Here is a 17,894-nt window from a genome sequence, read left to right on the forward strand (position 1 = left end):
CCTGACTTTGACACCATAAAGGATTCTAAGACATCAGTCACTTCTCAAGACCAAGAGTTGCTCCCATAGTGGAAGACAGGTTCCCTTAAGGAATCCTTTGATTGCTAAATCATTCCAGTCTTCCCCGCAAAGGATTTAGGGCCAAGGGACTGGAATAAGAAATTCCTAGGCCTTTCAGGGCTGAGCCTGGACTAATACACGGGATTTTAAAATCCCCCAGTATACTGCACCTCTGTCCACCCTGCCTGAGTTCAGAATCATTTGAGGTTTAGACAAAGATTAAAATATACTTTAATATTATAAATATATTGGAGAAGTTTTTGCAGATGTGGTCAAGTAGGTCAAGAACCACCAGGTCCCTAAGCAGGTTCTGAGCATGACATAACCTGCACTCTGACCCATGTGTTATGACCTCAGGGTGGTCTAACTAACAGCTCATTGCAGGCTATTGGTTCAGTTGTCTAAAAGTTTGGAGACCAAACTGAACTGACAATTTTATGACCTGCATGGCCATCTGACCCTTTATCTTTGAGTCACTAAGGGGATTCAAGTTACGGTACTTGAACTTTTTGGAGGGTTCACTGAATTAAAAAAAATAAGCTATAGAATTGATATTTATAAAACAAGTAAGCCATATTTACCTATGGAAGGTTTCAAATTCTATTTCGTTTTCAGGCCAGGGAATATATGATGAACTATGAATCATGTCAAAGATATAAAGGGCTTACAGGTAAAGCAAGATTTTTCAACCTAACAGCTGTGCAGAAAATGTCTCATTATAATGATTGTACTTAATTACATAAAGAGCAGTAATTCATTTTATCTCAGTAATGAAGCCTTGATTTTGAAGATAATCCTGGCCTTTCTCTGTCAAGGCCAGTATGTAACAATGCATTCAATTCCCAATCCTTGCTATCCTTAGAGAATAAAACAAGAATAATTTTTCACATACATTATGAAGATGAAAAATAATACCTTAGGGAAAATTTTCTTTAAAATATGTACTCTAAAATATGTATACTGATGGACAGATATACAAAAAGAAAAAGAATTAGTCCCTGAGGCATTTCTAGAGTTAACTGTAACACCATTCAACAAAAATTAGATCATATGATAGTCCTTTTTTAAGAAAAAGCACACAAGTTTGTTGTATTTTCTAGTACTCATGCCTTATTTGTATGAGATTTAGCAATGACTCTGACAACTTACATCTCCCCCTTCATTTCTGGTCAGGTCAGTAGTTTTATGAAAATAATTAGGGAACCCAGTTCTAACACATAAACTGGAGTCTCAAGGTTAATTAAAGTGGAATGAACACTGCACACTTGTGGATCACCAATAAAACTCGATGGTCAGGTACACAGACTTCTGTCATCTACTGAGAATACAAGTGAAGAAAGATAGTATCATAAATTCACTGGGGACCTTCATGTTTTGACTTTTTATTATAATCTTCAATTGACATTGACATCTGACACATTATGCTAATACAGTTTGTAGTTGTTAACTACACTGATTTTATACACAGTGTTCACACATTTCCAAAATATTTCTCTGTGTTCCTAATGTGTGGTGAATATTTTCCCTACACATTCTTAAAAGAGAAATTGCTGGAGACATTTTAAAATAGACTTACTAATTTCAGTGAAAAATGTCAGATGTCAGCCAACCTAATTAATCAGCCACATCTGACAAAAATTCTATTTCAAAAATTAATTGTTTCCAAAAGTCATTCAAAAAGATGGTGGCAATACAAAACAAAACGAAATGAAATGGTTCAAATGGCCTTCTGGGAGATATTAGAACTAGGAGATCTGGGTTTAGAGCCAGAATCTGTTTCTTCAAGGGAGAGTATCTTGAGCAAATCTCAAGCTTTCTAACCCTCTGTTTTTTAAATATGAAATGAATAAAAAGAGCAATACTTTATTGAAATTATGTAGTTTTTATGAGAAAAATATAAGAAATATGAAAACACTTTATACCATAAAGTACTATGTACATGATAGAAGTTCATTATAGGAAACATAACTCTTATCCTTTATCTAAAGCGTTCTATTTTTAATGTGTTACATGAAAGCAGTTTGGTAGGCACAGGGAGTTCTTTCTTCACAAAGTCAGGAATTTTGGACTCTTACCAGGTAGTTGAAAGATTGCAGTAATGTGCAGAAACAGAATAATGTGTGAAAGTCCATAGATGGTCTAGCCCATAATAGAAGGTGATACAAGTGAGAGAGAGATGAGTTCTCGGAATGTCCATCCAAAGTGTGACTCGTGCCGTAGACAGATCAGTAAGATATATGCACAACCAAGAAAAATACCATCTCAATTATAAAATTACTTGAAAGATCCTGAGAAATATGGAACCAAGCTAAATGAATGCTAGCTGGTAGCAGGGCAGCAGTAGTTCACAAAGCGAATTAGATTCCACAGAAGTCTGATGATGATTTTGCACCTGCTAACCTGAGATGTTACCTTTGTGTCAGTGAAATATTTATCAAGTTGGTAAAACTTACCAAGTTGGGTCAAAGTAAAGCAATGGGGTAAAATAATACCACCATAGCATTGCATTCTTACCCATTCTGAAACCAGCATTGAGGAAGGAACTTGGGAGCTCTTATTGGAATTCAAGAGCATGCACTTCAAAGCATGGGTTTATAACATCTTTCCTGAGAGGGCAGAGGCACCCCCACTTCATTCCCAGTCACTGGATTCTGAACTCTACCTAGTTCGGCATCCTGCATACAATTGTGTTCATAAAGAACATGCATGTAGGATGTAAATACACATACAGACACATGCACACTTCTTAATCAGATAGGAAAATGAAATTCACTTTCCATGGTTGAATGCACTCTGCTCTCCAAGTGGTTACCTTTCTCATACAAATTTAAGCCCAAATGGTTATTTCCAAGATTATGCAATACCAGGGTACATTAATCCCTGTCTGGATAACACTGCAATTTCACTCATGCACCAAGTCACCTCACAAAGCTCCTCATTCCAAATGAACTTCTAATAATTTAATCCAGCTCATTTGCAGAACAGATGCACAGCCTGAATGAACAGGCAGCAAATATCAGAATACACAATTAATAATGGCTAAACCATAAAGCCATGATGTTTTGCCATGTAAGAGGAAGACCGGAGGTAGACGGTTCTCAGGTCAGTCCGGCCTCCCAACAGCGATAGGACGGTGGGGCAGCGTCACTGTGAATTGGGCATCCTTCCTTCATGGTCACAAGGTGGCTGCCAAAGATCCAGAACATGTCAGCATGCAACTAACTCCCAAGGAAGAACAAGTGGGGGAGGAACAAACATGTATATTCCTTTCTATCTGTCTGCTTTTTGAAGAGGAGTAAAATGCTTCCCAGGCATTCCCTGGACGTTTCCCCTTCTGCTTCGTCTTCCAAGACTGAGTCACTTGTTGCCCCAGACACATCACCAGTGAGCATGAGTGGGATGGCCACGCCTGGCTTTGACCTACACAGCTCATCCCTAGAGGTGAGTGCAGGGGATCTGTTAACAAGAGGAGAACGCCTTTGAATAGGCAAGTACTAGGGTCTCCCTCTCTACGTAGCCTCACTCCACAGACTGGTCTCAGTTCTGAACAAAGTATGTATAAAAATAGGTGTATATTTAAGAATAAAGATTGGTCTGCAAACATTTTCTGTGAAGAGCCAGACAGTAAATATTATAGGGTTCGTCATGTAGTCTCTGTCACACATTCTTTGTTATTTTTATAACTTATTAAGATGTAAAAAACATCTTTAGCTTGTATGGCGTATAAAAGTAGGCATGGACCAGATTTGACTCTAGTGTGCTGCCCCTTCGATGGACATGTGATATGTATGGTTTAATTGTCTTTCATTCCATTAGTTAACAAAACTTTATTGAGTGTTTGATATGACCAGCCATCTAACTAAGTGTTGAGGATACAGCCATAAATGATATCAAGCATATTCCTCAGAAAAGCCTTCATTGTAATAAGATGCTCAAAATGAACAAGCCCCAAATTTAAGCCCACCCACAGATAAAAATAGGCACAATGTTACTTATAAACTTCTTAAACTGGGAATATCACAGTTGCTAAGAAAATATACATATTTGAAGCATTTATGTCCTACCTTCAAGGGATATATGAAAGGCACAAAGCAAGTGAAGGGTAGCAGAATACGCCATCCCAAATATGCTGCTGGGGGGGGGATTGACAACTTTGAGCTGTAAGCGCTTGAAAAATAGCCATGCAAGGGGAGACTTCCTCTGGGCCCCCTTGTCTGCCTGAAGGCAGAGCCTCCAAAAGGAAGCAGTCGTCATACATCCCTTCCCTGGGGATTTCATCTGCCAGGGAGGATTGGGTGTTGTCACAGGAACAGAGATGGTAGACCTGTCAGAAACCATCACAAGCTATCAGAGCCCCCACCTATTCTTTCAAGGGCCCATTCATCTTTCCTAAAAATAATTTCCTCTCCCCCAGGAGACCTACATTCCTCAACCCTTTCCTTATTAAGATTGTATTAAAGCCTGAATTCTAAGCCACCTCAGGGAGTTACTCATTTTTCCCTGGGCATCTCCCATGTGTGTATATCAGGTATACATACTAATGAATGTCTATTTGTTTTCCTCTTGTTAATCTGTCTTTTATTACAGGGGTCTCAGCCAAGGACTTAGAAGGGCAAAGGGAAATATCTTTCCTCCCCTACAGACAAAACAGTACACAAATGTCCTGAAATACTAATGCAGTTGGTATTTTAGTACTAACCGCATTAGTTAACTGCATTAGTTATACATTAGTTAGAAATACTAATGCAGTTAGTATTTAGCTGCTCACGGTGCCAAAATTCTAGTAATTTCCTCTCTAAAAAAATAAATACACACACATGTATATACACTAAGGCTTTTAAAAACACTATGGGAAATAGACATTCTCTGGGAAAGAAAGAAACATTTAATCTGAATCAATCTGACTGGGTCAGTGTTTGAAGACTATTTTAGCCTGATATGCAAAGTCTTTACCAGCATCACTTACAGTACCTGCTAAAAAGACATCCTCAAACCACTGCCCAGAGGCCATCAGAGGGTCACTCGGTTGCTTGTTCTTTTCTTTCCTTTTCATGTTGAGTAAAAAGGCACACTGAACAGTCCGTCTAAGCAACACAAAACAAAACAAAACAAAAAATCACCGAGGCATTTTGGAAAAAGAATAAAACTGTCCTTTGGAAAACTGAAATTGCATTTGGGAACTGCGTGTTCTGTCTTCAAATGTAGTCAACAAAATTGTTGCTGTCTTAGAAATGCTTTGTTTGTGATACGTGAGCTTGCTTTCTATAAACAAAGCCTCAGAGAAAGTTTCCATCACCAACATTTTCTTTCCTTGCACCTTAGAAATTAGAGTCTGCAGATACGTGCCTAAGCAGCACAAAAATGCTTCTAACTTCATGGAACTTCTGAACAGCTTTGGGAAATAGGATCCCCCAAAACTCCCTGGGGAGTGCCCTGAAATGTTTATGGGGACCCTGATCCTCCACAGATGCTCATTAAAAGTTTGTGGCACGTTTCTCAATTGGCCTTCCTGGTGCTTTTTTGCTGAGGAAATTTAAGGCTGTTTTATGATTCTAAACATCATAAAAATGCTAGAGACGAAATATGAAGTATTCATAATACAATCTTCTGAAAATCACATGACGTGCTAGGTCAGCTCTAAAAACTTGTACAGCCTATAGCAGCAGCCTGGAGTAATGGAAAAGATAATGGCTCTGAAACCAGGAGATCTAGCTTTAGTCATCTTGACCATCTCTGTGACCTTGTAAAGATACTCCTTAATTAACCTCTCTTTTCTCATCCGTCTAATGGGGTTAATGTCCTGAGCATCGGACATGATAAGACTTTCTTTCATTCTCTCATTCAGTGACTCATTTGAGTCAGGCGTTATTTGTCAGGCTCTAGGCTAGGGGCTGGGGACTCATCTGGAAGATGACAGCGATAGTCCTGTCTTATCAAAGCGAGTGTTGGGAATCGATAAAGCAACCTAGCTGTGCTGTTTGCTGTCATAAGAAAGATGCACTGTGTTGGAAATGTACAGCAATAAACAGTTCTACTTCTGATAAAAATAACAAAAATAATCACTCAACACTGAACTGATTTAAAAGAAAACATGCACACCAGATTAGAGTTTTCTTTAGTATATGAGGTCCCTAAGATAAATCAGTTTTCTAGGAGGCAATAGAAAAATTATCTTGATTCCTGGCAGAGTCCGATCTGTTCTTTTCAGATTTGGTTACCGAGTGCATCTGCGCAAAGCCACTGCCCATGGTCTTACTGGCAGTGAAATTTTGATATGATTTTAAAAGCCCAATCCTGAATTCCAATTGTGCATCAAGTTAGATTACCAATGGGATATATAGGGATGTATATTTTTAAAACTCAAGTAAACAGTTTAACAAAACTTAGTAATTGTATACCAAAATTTTTTGAGTATTTCTACCAAAAAACAATACTATTCATCTCTTAAAGCACTATAGAGATTTCTTAAGTCCTAATTTAGATTTATAATTTTTCAAAAAATTCAGATATAGATAAGTAATTCAAAATACATTATCTAAGTAAACTTTTTGCTTTAATAACTAGCATACAATTTCAGGACTGAATCTGATCTTAAAGATAACTTTTAGGTAAGGAAATAGAAGAACAGAGAAGTGAGTTGACATAGCTTTTTAATGGCAAACGGGATTTGAACATGAACACATGTTAAATCTATGTGTTTCTTCTATAAAAGGTTTTAGTTTATAAATAAATAACAATATAAAAATAATATAAAAATAGCACAACGAAATAAATGAAGAGCATTCTCCATTGTGAAGATTAGTAATTAAATACTATTTCATTTATACACAATCTTCATTCATTACTTGGTTCAGTACTTTTATCTGAATAACTTTGTGATAGTCATTTCTGTACATATGAAAATAAGATACACCTTTGACTTGTTAGGATAATCCATATGGAAGGAGATAGGCATATAATCAGGTTCTATAAAAGGTCGTATATAAGGATGTGAGTATATTTAAAGGCACTTTCTAGGTCTGAAGAAGAGCAAATCCATGAATGATGCTCTGCTTGCTACCTGTAGCTACTCTGGAGAAGGAGAATTGGGATTAGCTGGGGAATAACAGCACAGAACTGGTGAAAAGCAGGATTTCTTTAGCATGGACTGGTAGGAGATGAAATGGGTAAATTCAAGGCCGTCAGCCTTGCTGTCCTTATCTATAAAATGGCATTATGCCTGGCTCATTAGCTGGTCACAGAGAATAGAAAAAGAGTGCCATCATGGCAATCTTAACAAAACAGCTACAGTACTTCTAATACCATGCAGCCCCCCCACAAGAACTCAGAGAGAAGCTGAATGGTGACTGACAGCAGGTGTCCCCAAGTTCATCTCACCAGCTTTCCCACGAGAGCAGCTCCATTCCTCCCACCCCTGCCCTGTCCTCATTTTTTTTTATTAGTTTTATTTTGGTACCATTAATCTACAGTTGCATGAAAGACATTTTGTCTACTAGGCTCCCCCCTTCACCAAGTCCCCCCCACATACCCCTTCACAGTCACTGTCCATCAACATAGTAAGATGCTGTAAAATCACTACTTGTCTTCTCGGTGTTGCACAGCCCTCCCCGTACCCCCCACACTATACATACTAATCGTAATGCCCCCTTTCTTTTTTCCCGCCCTTATCCTTCCCTTCTCACACGTCCTTCCCAGTCCCTTTCCCTTTGGCAACTGTTAGTCTATTCCTGGGTTCTGTGATTCTGCTGCTGTTTTGTTCCTACAGTTTTCTTTTGTTCTTATACTCCACGTATGAGTGAAATCATTTGGTACTTGTCTTTCTCCGCCTGGCTTATTTCACTGAGCATAATACCCTCTAGCTCCATCCATGTTGTTGCAAATGGTAGGATCTGTTTTTTTCTTAAAGCTGAGTAATATTCCATTGTGTATATGTACCACATCTTCTTTATCCATTCATCTACTGATGGACATTTAGGTTGCCTCCATATCTTGGCTATTGTAAATAGTGCAGTGATAAACATAGGGGTGCATCTGTCTTTTTCAAACTGGAGTGCTGCATTCTTGGGGTAAATTCCTAGAAGTGGAATTCCTGGGTCAAATGGTATTTCTATTTTGAGCATTTTGAGGAGCCTCCATACTGCTTTCCACAATGGTTGAACTAGCTTACATTCCCACCAGCAGTGTAGGAGGGTTCCCCTTTCTCCACAACCTCTCCAACATTTGTTGTTGTTTGTCTTTTGGATGGCAGCCATCCTTACTGGTGTGAGGTGATATCTCATTGTGGTTTTAATTTGCATTCCTCTGATGACAAGCGATGTGGAGCATCTTTTCATGTGTCTGTTGGCCATCTGAATTTCTTCTTTAGAGAACTGTCTATTCAGCCCCTCTGCCCATTTTTTAATTGGATTCTTTGCTTTTTGTTTCTTGAGGTGTGTGAGCTCTTTATATATTTTGGATGTCAAGCCTTTATCGAATCTGTCATTTATGAATATATTCTCCCATACTGTAGTATACATTTTTGTTCTATTGATGGTGTCCTTTGCTGTACAGAAGCTTTTCAGCTTAATATAGTCCCACTTGTTCATTTATGCTTTTGTTTCCCTTGCCCGGGGAGATATGTTCAAGAAGAGGTCACTCATGTTTATGTCTAAGAGATTTTTGCCTATGTTTTTTTCTAAGAGTTTTATGGTTTCATGACTTACATTCAAGTCTTTGATCCATTTTGAATTTACTTTTGTGTATGGGGTTAGACAGTGATCCAGTTTCATTCTCTTACATGTAGCTGTCCAGTTTTGCCAGCACCGTCTGTTGAAGAGACTGTCATTTCCCCATTGTATGTCCATGGCTCCTTTATTGAATATTAGTTGACCATATATGTTTGGGTTAATGTTTGGAGTCTCTATTCTGTTCCATTGGTCTGTGGCTCTGTTCTTGTGCCAGTACCAAATTGTCTTGATTACTATGGCTTTATAGTAGAGCTTGAAGTTAGGGAGTGAGATCCCCCTCACTTTATTCTTCCTCCTCAGGATTGCTTTAGCTAGTCAGGGTCTTTGGTGTTTCCATATGAATTTTTGAACTATATGTTCCAGTTCATTGAAGAATGTTGTTGGTAATTTCATAGGGATTGCATCGAATCTGTATATTGCTTTGGGCAGGATGGCCATTTTGACGATATTAATTCTCCCTAGCCAGGAGCATGGGATGAGTTTCCATTTGTTAGTGACCTCTTTAATTTCTCTTAAGAGTGTCTTATAGTTTTCAGGGTATAGGTCTTTCACTTCCTTGGTTAGGTTTATTCCTAGGTATTTTATTCTTTTTGATGCTATTGTGAATGGAATTGTCTTCCTGATTTCTCTTTCTATTAGTTTATTGTTAGTGTATAGGAGAGTCACAGATTTCTGTGTGTTAATTTTGTATCCTGCAACTTTGCTGAATTCCGATATTAGTTCTAGTAGTTTTGCAGTGGAGTCTTTAGGGTTTTTTATGTACAATATCATGTCATCTGCAAATAGTGACAGTTTAACTTCTTCTTTACCAATCTGGATTCCTTCTATTTCTTTGTTTTGTCTAATTGCCATGGCTAGGACCTCCAGTACTATGTTAAATAACAGTGGGGAGAGTGGGCATCCCTGTCTAGTTCCTGATCTCAGAGGAAAAGCTTTCAGCTTCTCGCTGTTCAGTATGATGTTGGCTGTGGGTTTATCATATATGGCCTTTATTATGTTGAGGTACTTGCCCTCTATTCCCATTTTGTTGAGAGTTTTTATCATGAATGGATGTTGAATTTTGTTGCATCTATGGAGATGATCATGTGGTTTTTGTCTTTCTTTTTGTTGATGTGGTGGATGATGTTGATGGACTTTCGAATGTTGTACCATCCTTGCATCCCTGGGATGAATCCCACTTGGTCATCGTGTATGATCCTTTTGATGTATTTTTGAATTCAGTTTGCTAATATTTTGTTGAGTATTTTTGCATCTACATTCATCAGGGATATTGGTCTGTAGTTTTCTTTTTTGGTGGGGTCTTTGCCTGGTCTTGGTACTAGGGTGATGTTGGCTTCATAGAATGAGTTTGGGAATATTCCCTCCTCTCTTATATTTTTTGGAAAACTTTAAGGAGAATGGGTATTATGTCTTCCCTGTATGTCTGATAAAATTCCGAGGTAAATCCATCTGGCCCGGGGGTTTTGTTCTTTGGTAGTTTTTTGATTACCGCTTCAATTTCATTGCTGGTAATTGGTCAGTTTAGATTTTCTGTTTCTTTCTGGGACAGTCTTAGAAGGTTGTATTTTTCTAGGAAGTTGTCCATTTCTCCTAGGTTTCCCAGCTTTGTAGCATATAGGTTTTCATAGTACTCTCTAATAATTTTTTGTATTTCTGTGGGTCTGTCATGATTTTTCCTTTCTCATTTCTGATACTGTTGATTTGTGTTGACTCTCCTTTCCTCTTAATAAGTCTGGCTAGAGGCTTATCTATTTTGTTTATTTTCTCCAAGAACCAGCTCTTGGTTTCATTGATTTTTGCTATTGATTTTTTCTTCTCAATTTTATTTATTTCTTCTCTGATCTTTATTATGTCCCTCCTTCTGCTGACCTTAGGCCTCATTTGTTCTTCTTTTTCCAATTTCGATAATTGTGACATTAGACCATTCATTTGGGATTGTTCATCTTTCTTTAAATATGCCTGGATTGCTATATACTTTCCTCTTAAGACTGCTTTTGCTGTGTCCCACAGTAGTTGGGGCTTAGTGTTGTTGTTGTCATTTGTTTCCATATATTGCTGGATCTCCATTTTGATTTGGTCATTGATCCATTGATTATTTAGGAGCATGTTGTTAAGCCTCCATGTGTTTGTGAGCCTTTTTGCTTTCTTTGTACAGTTTATTTCTAGTTTTATGCCTTTGTGATCTGAAAAGTTGGTTGGTAGGATTTCAATCTTTTAGAATTTTCTGAGGCTCTTTTTGTGGACCAGTATGTGGTCTATTCTGGAGAATGTTCCATGTCCACTTGAGAAGAATGTGTATCCTGTTGCTTTTGGATGTAGAGTTCTGTAGATGTCTATTAGGTCCATCTGTTCTAGCATGTTGTTCAGTGCCTCTGTGTCCTTCCTTATTTTCTGTCTGGTGGATCTGTCCTTTGGAGTGAGTGGTGTGTTGAAGTCTCCCAGAATGAGTGCATTGCATTCTATTTCCTCCTTTAGTTCTGTTAGTATTTGTTTCAGATATGATGGTGCTCCTGTATTGGGTGCATATATATTTATAATGGTTATATCCTCTTGTTGGACTGAGCCCTTTATCATTATGTAATGTCCTTCTTTATCTTTTGTTACTTTCTTTATTTTGAAGTCTGTTTTGTCTGGTACTAGTATTGCAACACCTGCTTTTTTCTCTCTGTTGTTTGCATGACATATCTTTTTCCATCCCTTGACTTTAAGTCTGTGCGTGTCTTTGGGTTTGAGGTGAGTCTCTTGTAAGCAGCATATGGATGGATCTTGCTTTTTTATCCATTCTATTACTCTGTGTCTTTTGATTGGTGCATTCAGTCCATTTACATTTAGGGTGATTATTGAAAGGTATGTACTTATTGCCATTACAGGCTTTAAGTTTGTGGTTACCAAAGGTTCAGGGTTAGCTTCTTTACTATCTTACTGTCTAACTCAACTCGCTGATTGAGCTATTATAAACACGGTCTGATGATTCTTTATTTCTCTCCCTTCTTATTCCTCCTCCTCCCTTCTTCATATGTTGGGTGTTTTGTTATGTGCTCTTTTTAGGAGTGCTCCCATCTAGAGCAGTCCCTGTAAGATGCCCTGAAGAGGTGGTTTGTGGGAGGCAAATTCCCTCAACTTTTGCTTGTCTGGGAATTGTTTAATCCCTCCTTCATATTTAAATGATATTCATGCTGGATACAGTGTTCTTGGTTCGAGGCCCTTCTGTTTCATTGCATTAAGTGTATCGTGCCATTCTCTTCTGGCCTGTAGGGTTTCTGTTGAGAAGTTTGGTGATAGCCTGATGGGTTTTCCTTTGTAGGTGACTTTTTTTTTCTCTCTGGCTGCCTTTAATACTTTGTCCTTGTCTTTGATCTTTGCCATTTTAATTATTATGTGTCTTGGTGTTGCCCTCCTTGGATCCCTTGTCATGGGAGTTCTGTGTACCTCTGTGGTCTGAGAGGCCATTTCCTCCCCTAGTTTGGGGAAGTTTTCAGGAATTATTTCTTCAAAGACACTTTCTATCCCTTTTTCTCTCTCTTCTTCTTCTGGTACCCCTATAATGTGGATATCGTTCCATTTTGATTGGTCACACAGTTCTCTTAAAATTCTTTCATTCCTGGAGATACTTTTATCTCTCTCTGCATCAGCTTCTCTGCGTTCCTGTTCTCTGTTTTCTAGTCCATTAATGGTCTCTTGCATCTCGTCCATTCTGATTTGAGGTCCTTCCAGAGCTTGTTTTATTTCTGAATTCTCCTTCCTTAGTTCTTGCATATTTCTCTGCAAGTCCATCAGCATGGTTATGACTTTTGTTTGAATTCTTTTTCAGGAAGACTGGTTAAATCTATCTCCCCAGGTTCCTTCTCAGGGGAAGATGTAGCAGATGCCGAAGCTGTCTGGGTTAGTCTTGTCTGGATCATATTTTTTTGCTTTTCATGTTGACAGGTGCTATTGTCTGTCAGCTGGGAGGGCCAGGACTTTCCACTTGCTCCTGGCCTTTCTTTACTGGGACAACTGCGACCCCTAGTGGCTTGTGTTGGGCAATTGCGTGTAGACTGGGTCTCTGTATCTTGCCGGCCGGTATGGAGGAAACTCCCTTGCTGTGGGCGTGGCCAGCCTCAGGCCGCTGCTCTGCTATGTCGGGGCCCCGGAGGGGTAATGGACGGGGGGCTGTTGGGCTGTTTACCTCCGTGAGGGGTCTCAGAGCTGTTGCCCAGGGGGTTAGTGCGCCCGGAGTTCCCTGGAATTTCCAGCTGCTGGACTGTGACCTGGGATGCTTCCGTTCAGCTGTGGCGTCCCTGTCCCTTTAAGACTTTCAAAAAGCACTCGCTTTTCTTTGTCACAGGGGCATCAGCTTCGGCACCCGCTCAGAGGTCTTACTCCCTGTTCCCCCAGTATCCAGGGCCCCCTGGGTACGCACTGTGTCTACGCTCTGGCCCGGATGCCTGGGGCTGGGTGCTCGGCAGTCCTGGGCTCCGTCTCCCTCCCGCTCTGCCTGCTCTTCTCCCGCTGGGAGCTGGGGGGAGGGGCGCTCGGCTCCCGCGGGGCCGGGGCTTGTATCTCACCCCCTTCGCGAGGCGCTGGGTTCTCGCAGGTGCGGATGTGGTCTGGCTGTTGTCCTGTGTCTTCTGGTCTCTCTTTTAGGATTAGTTGTATTTGTTGTATTTTCAAAAATATATATGTTTTTGGGAGGAGATTCCCACTGTCCTACTCACACCGCCATCTTGTCTCTGCACCCCCTGCCCTGTCCTCATTTTATGTGGTCGAATTTTTTGTATCCATTTATAGCACTGTGGTGGGTTTTTATTTTACAACTAAAAGCTACTTACTGTTTAAATAATTCCACACAATCCCTTCATTTAACTCTTTCGACTCAGGGAGAACTCTTTTACTCTCTTGGAGGCTTTGGAGACTGTAACGTCAGTGTGGCCAGAATTCAAACCTCAGGACTCTGACTTCAGAGGCACAGTCGGCCTGATTCAGAGTTTGGCAAACCGTGATCTGCAGGCCAGCCCCACCCACTGCTGTTCCCAGGGCATTCCATAAGCTGGGAAAGGTTTAATGTTTTTAAGTAGTTGGAAATACTACCTTCAACTACTACCAGCAAACTGAGTGGTTTGGGTATTAGCTTTTGGTGTGAACTTGGTAACATTTCTTAATTCCATATAAAATTCCATGGTCAAAGAGGGCTTATATGCAAAACTTATGGTACAATGAAGTCATTCCCAAAACTAATGCTGTCTGAAACAAAGCGAAGCTCATTTTTATGTGGCATGCACTATTAGAAACAAAAAGCAAGCTCTCTGTTCCCACATAAATTTGCAGTAGATATCTTTTCTAAGTTCAAACCACAAAGTTCCAGCAGCATTTTGCAGACCTTAGTTAAATAACCCTCCATATTTTGAATTCCATTTAACTGTGCAATTGAAAATCTTCCATCTAATCTTCCTTTGGAAGGTACTAATATGCAATATCATGACGTGGTAAAGTCAAATATCAAGAGAAAAATATAATGGCATTCTTATATGCCTTCTAGTCAACAAATGTGTTCGATTAAAATCGTTTGCTCCTATATGGACATAGTGTTTGGCAATACCTATCTGTGTGACAAGATGTTTTCAAAGATGAACTACTTAAAATCTAATAATGGATCAACTTTGACATCCTGTGTTACCTCTGATATGGGCAGACTGAACATCTTAGGTTACTTTGTTCAATATCTACTCTGTCCTTGGATAATTCTAATGCTTGCTGATTTTCTTGCAAATGGGTAAAAGTTGTGTCATTGTTCTGTGATATAAAAATATGCAAAAAAACTGACATTCCATTTCCATGAGTTTTATAGATAGCTATTGCTCTTTCACTATTTGTTTCTATTTAGTCCTGTTTTCTTTTTTTTCCATGAAAGCGTTTTTTCTTTCATTTGGTCTATTTATTTCAAAACTGAGTTAAAACTCAAAAGTGAGTTTAAAGGCTCTTATCGTTTATTTTAACCTCTATCATATTATATCACATAGCTGATATTTTTTCACCTACCAATCTTACTTAATGGTAGGGAGGTACCTGTGCCAAAACATTACCTTAGTAAATGGTCACCCTTGCCCAGGTCAGTGCCTGAATTTTAAGACAGTATGAGGTTAATGGAAATGCTTTGAAAAGCTGTAAACATGTGCTGTATCTCATGTCGCCAGGTGAGAAATGTGGGTTCAAGGCCAGCGAATGTGGGATCAGAAACAGGAGTGGTGAAAGCAGCACCTTCGGGTGTTAATCTCTAATAAACACTTTCCATTACCGAGAACAGTTAAAGGAAAAGGCAGCCCTTTACACTAAAACCTGTAAAGAAGAAAACATGCAAAAAAGATCCTTAAGATTGTTTTTTCAAGTTTTAATGAAGTTTAAAATTATTACCGATGGAATTTATTTAAAGAAACACAGCACCTCTGAGGTAGAAGGCACAATTAGAACCAATAGCGGCCACAGTCTGCAGACGTCCAGGTTCCCCCTGCATCATTATTTAAGTGAGCAGGAGACTGAGCTTTAGGAAATAGGGACTTTGAGAAAATAATCATGCTACAGAAAAGCCATCTGCAATTGCTAGAAACAGAGGGAGGTGGAGGATTCTGAAACATACTCGGGAAATAAATGTGCTGTTGGGACCCCTCAGAAATAATGCGAGGGGAGAATGAGGCTGATGTGAAAGAGCATGAAAATTATGAAAGCCCGTAAACCAAAGTAAGGAAGCACATTTTAGCATAGTATCACACTAGAAATGGCTACTGAAAGAGAGAAGAGTTAAGGGCAAGGATCAACTATTAGGAAAACCATCACTATGAGGGAGGACTCACTTAGAAAGCAAGTAAGCAGAGTCAAGATGTAAACACGTACAAGGGAAATCAACCACGTTAAACAAGAATACAGTGTAATTTTAGTTCCACTCCATTAAAAGAACACAGCATGTAATTCAACTTGTCTAAAATTACGTACTTTACTCCTGCACTGTTACTTTTTAAGTACCTTCCCTCACCTTCTGCAAACACCTGTCCCTGCTCTCACACAGGCACCACTGATGTTGGTGACCTGGGGTCCTTTAGGTGAGGTTAACCTGGACTCACCAACAAGGGTTGAGTTTTGTGACCTCTTGGTGAAATGTTATGACACTTCTTATAGGACAATAGACTAGTTTGAAAGATAATTAATTTAGGACCCAGGTTCAAGTTTAGTTATGACCTTTACCAGCTTATGTGACTTTGGACAACTAATCTAAAAAAGTTCCTTTAGAAGCAGCTGATTCATCTATAAAATATGTGTCCTAACTATTTCTTCAGAGGGATAACTTAAGAATGAAGTCACTTAAGACTGTCCTAGGACAGATAAATAGTAGCCCTTACTTTTTCCTTCAAATCCTGAAGGTACCGGCAAGCCTTGAACTTGGCGATGGTCATTGCTGAGCTCCGTAATGAAGAAAACGGTACCTACTAATGGGCATGTTGAGTAAATCCGTTAATGATGAAAAAGGCAGCTAAAAAGCAGTAGTGTCACTTTCTCATCAGATTCCTGCAGGGAACGTCCACAGTGTAACAAGCTTTAACTCTAGTAGCTGACAGCAGCGGACAGTATCGCTCGCAATCAGAGAAGCTCAGTGGGAACAGAGTGTGTGACAACTCAGCAGCCGAAGCTGGACAGCGAGCATGTGTGCGGTGCCGTGCCGTGCGGTGCCCCCTGTGGGCACTGAGACATGTGATGGTGGTTACGACAGTGATGAACAGGGTCGGGCCCCGCGAGCAGTGTCTAGAGCCATTAGTGAACAGCCATGCTCTCGGGACAGGGAGGCCCCTGCCGCAGTGGCCCTGAGGAGTCCGTTTCCACACACTGGGTCACAGGGCAGTGATTTAAGAGTGGAGGGCTTTGAGAAGACAGGAAATGGCCTGTTTTGTGACCCAAATAAAATGCTGACAGTCTGTCATGAAATCTTTTTCAATCTGCCCTGAAACTTATTTACATTTTTGTTTTTCTTTAAGGCTCTCAGGGATACTAAATTCTCCCAGGAAAAATTGTTTTGCTGCCAGTTCTGTGTATCAGGGAGCTATCAACTCCAGGATGCATTTTGGAAGTTGCTGTAACTATCTGAGGTAAGAAAACCTGTATTTTCTAATAAGGTATTGGTCAGGAGAAAGAGGGGAAAAGATTAATCAATGGATAAATAAATGGAACAAGAAGTGTTGAGAAATATTTCTCTGTTTTTTCTGATTTCTCTGCAGTGGGCATTTGGCAGAAGCTGCTTGCCACTCGCCGCTATCTATTCTCTCCTTCTTCCTTGCTAACAGAACTCCAGTTTTCTTGGAGATGATCATTAATGTTCCCAGCTTAATATATATGTAACTTCATTTCTCCCAAATAACTTGCACTTAGGGAAAGCTATGTTCTGGCCAGTAAGATATAGGCAGACATTACCTGGGAAGAGCATCCCTTCTCAAGACAAGACAGATTTATGGGAAAGCCTTCTGAACCTTTCATTTTCTTCTTGCCTGGAATAGGAATGTGATACCTGGAGGGGCAGCAGCCAAAGTGCAAACATGAGGGCCACACACTGAAGAAGCAGAGTACGGAAATGGGAGTTTTGTCCATCTATATATTTGGATTTAAATTGCTTGTCTTTTTCTTGCTTCATAAGAGAGAAATGTATAGTGATCTTAAATCTATTTTTCTTTCTTAATTCAATAATTTTCCTTTACATAATATTTCAGCAACATCCCACAGATTTTCATAGGCTACATTTTTGTAACAATTTTACTCAAATTAAATTTTTACTTTATTTGTGATTTTTTTTCTTTGACCTCCTTGATATTTAGAAGGAGGTTCTTTAATTTTGCAATATTTGGGCTTGTGTAGACATCTTATGTTATTGGTTTCTAATGTAAGTCTGTCATTATCAGCATGCTTTAAAATATCAAGCCTTTCAAATTCACTGAATACGTTTCATTTGCAACATATGGTTTATCTTGTGCATTTTACTGTCTGCATTTTACAAGGAATGTTAAAAGCTCATTGGATTTGTCCATTTATGCCATTAGTTTTACCAGTGTTCGCTTGCACTTTGGGATACCAACATAGTCTCTCTTTTAGGAC

The 17,894-nt window shown here is 39.4% G+C and overlaps 1 protein-coding gene across 3 annotated transcripts in view; it reads left to right on the top strand.

The window, feature by feature from the left end:
* Positions 1-17,894, top strand: part of NEIL3 (nei like DNA glycosylase 3) — a 585,035-nt gene that overhangs the window by 10,229 nt on the left and 556,912 nt on the right. For all 3 annotated transcript variants that reach the window (XR_008998668.1, XR_008998669.1, XR_008998667.1), the window contains exon 2: positions 16,787-16,897. The gene's annotated coding sequence lies outside the window, so the exon portion shown is untranslated. The remainder of the gene's footprint in view (positions 1-16,786; positions 16,898-17,894) is intronic.

This window comes from Manis pentadactyla, chromosome 7 (assembly GCF_030020395.1).
Source record: "Manis pentadactyla isolate mManPen7 chromosome 7, mManPen7.hap1, whole genome shotgun sequence".
NCBI classification, from domain to species: Eukaryota; Metazoa; Chordata; class Mammalia; order Pholidota; family Manidae; genus Manis; species Manis pentadactyla.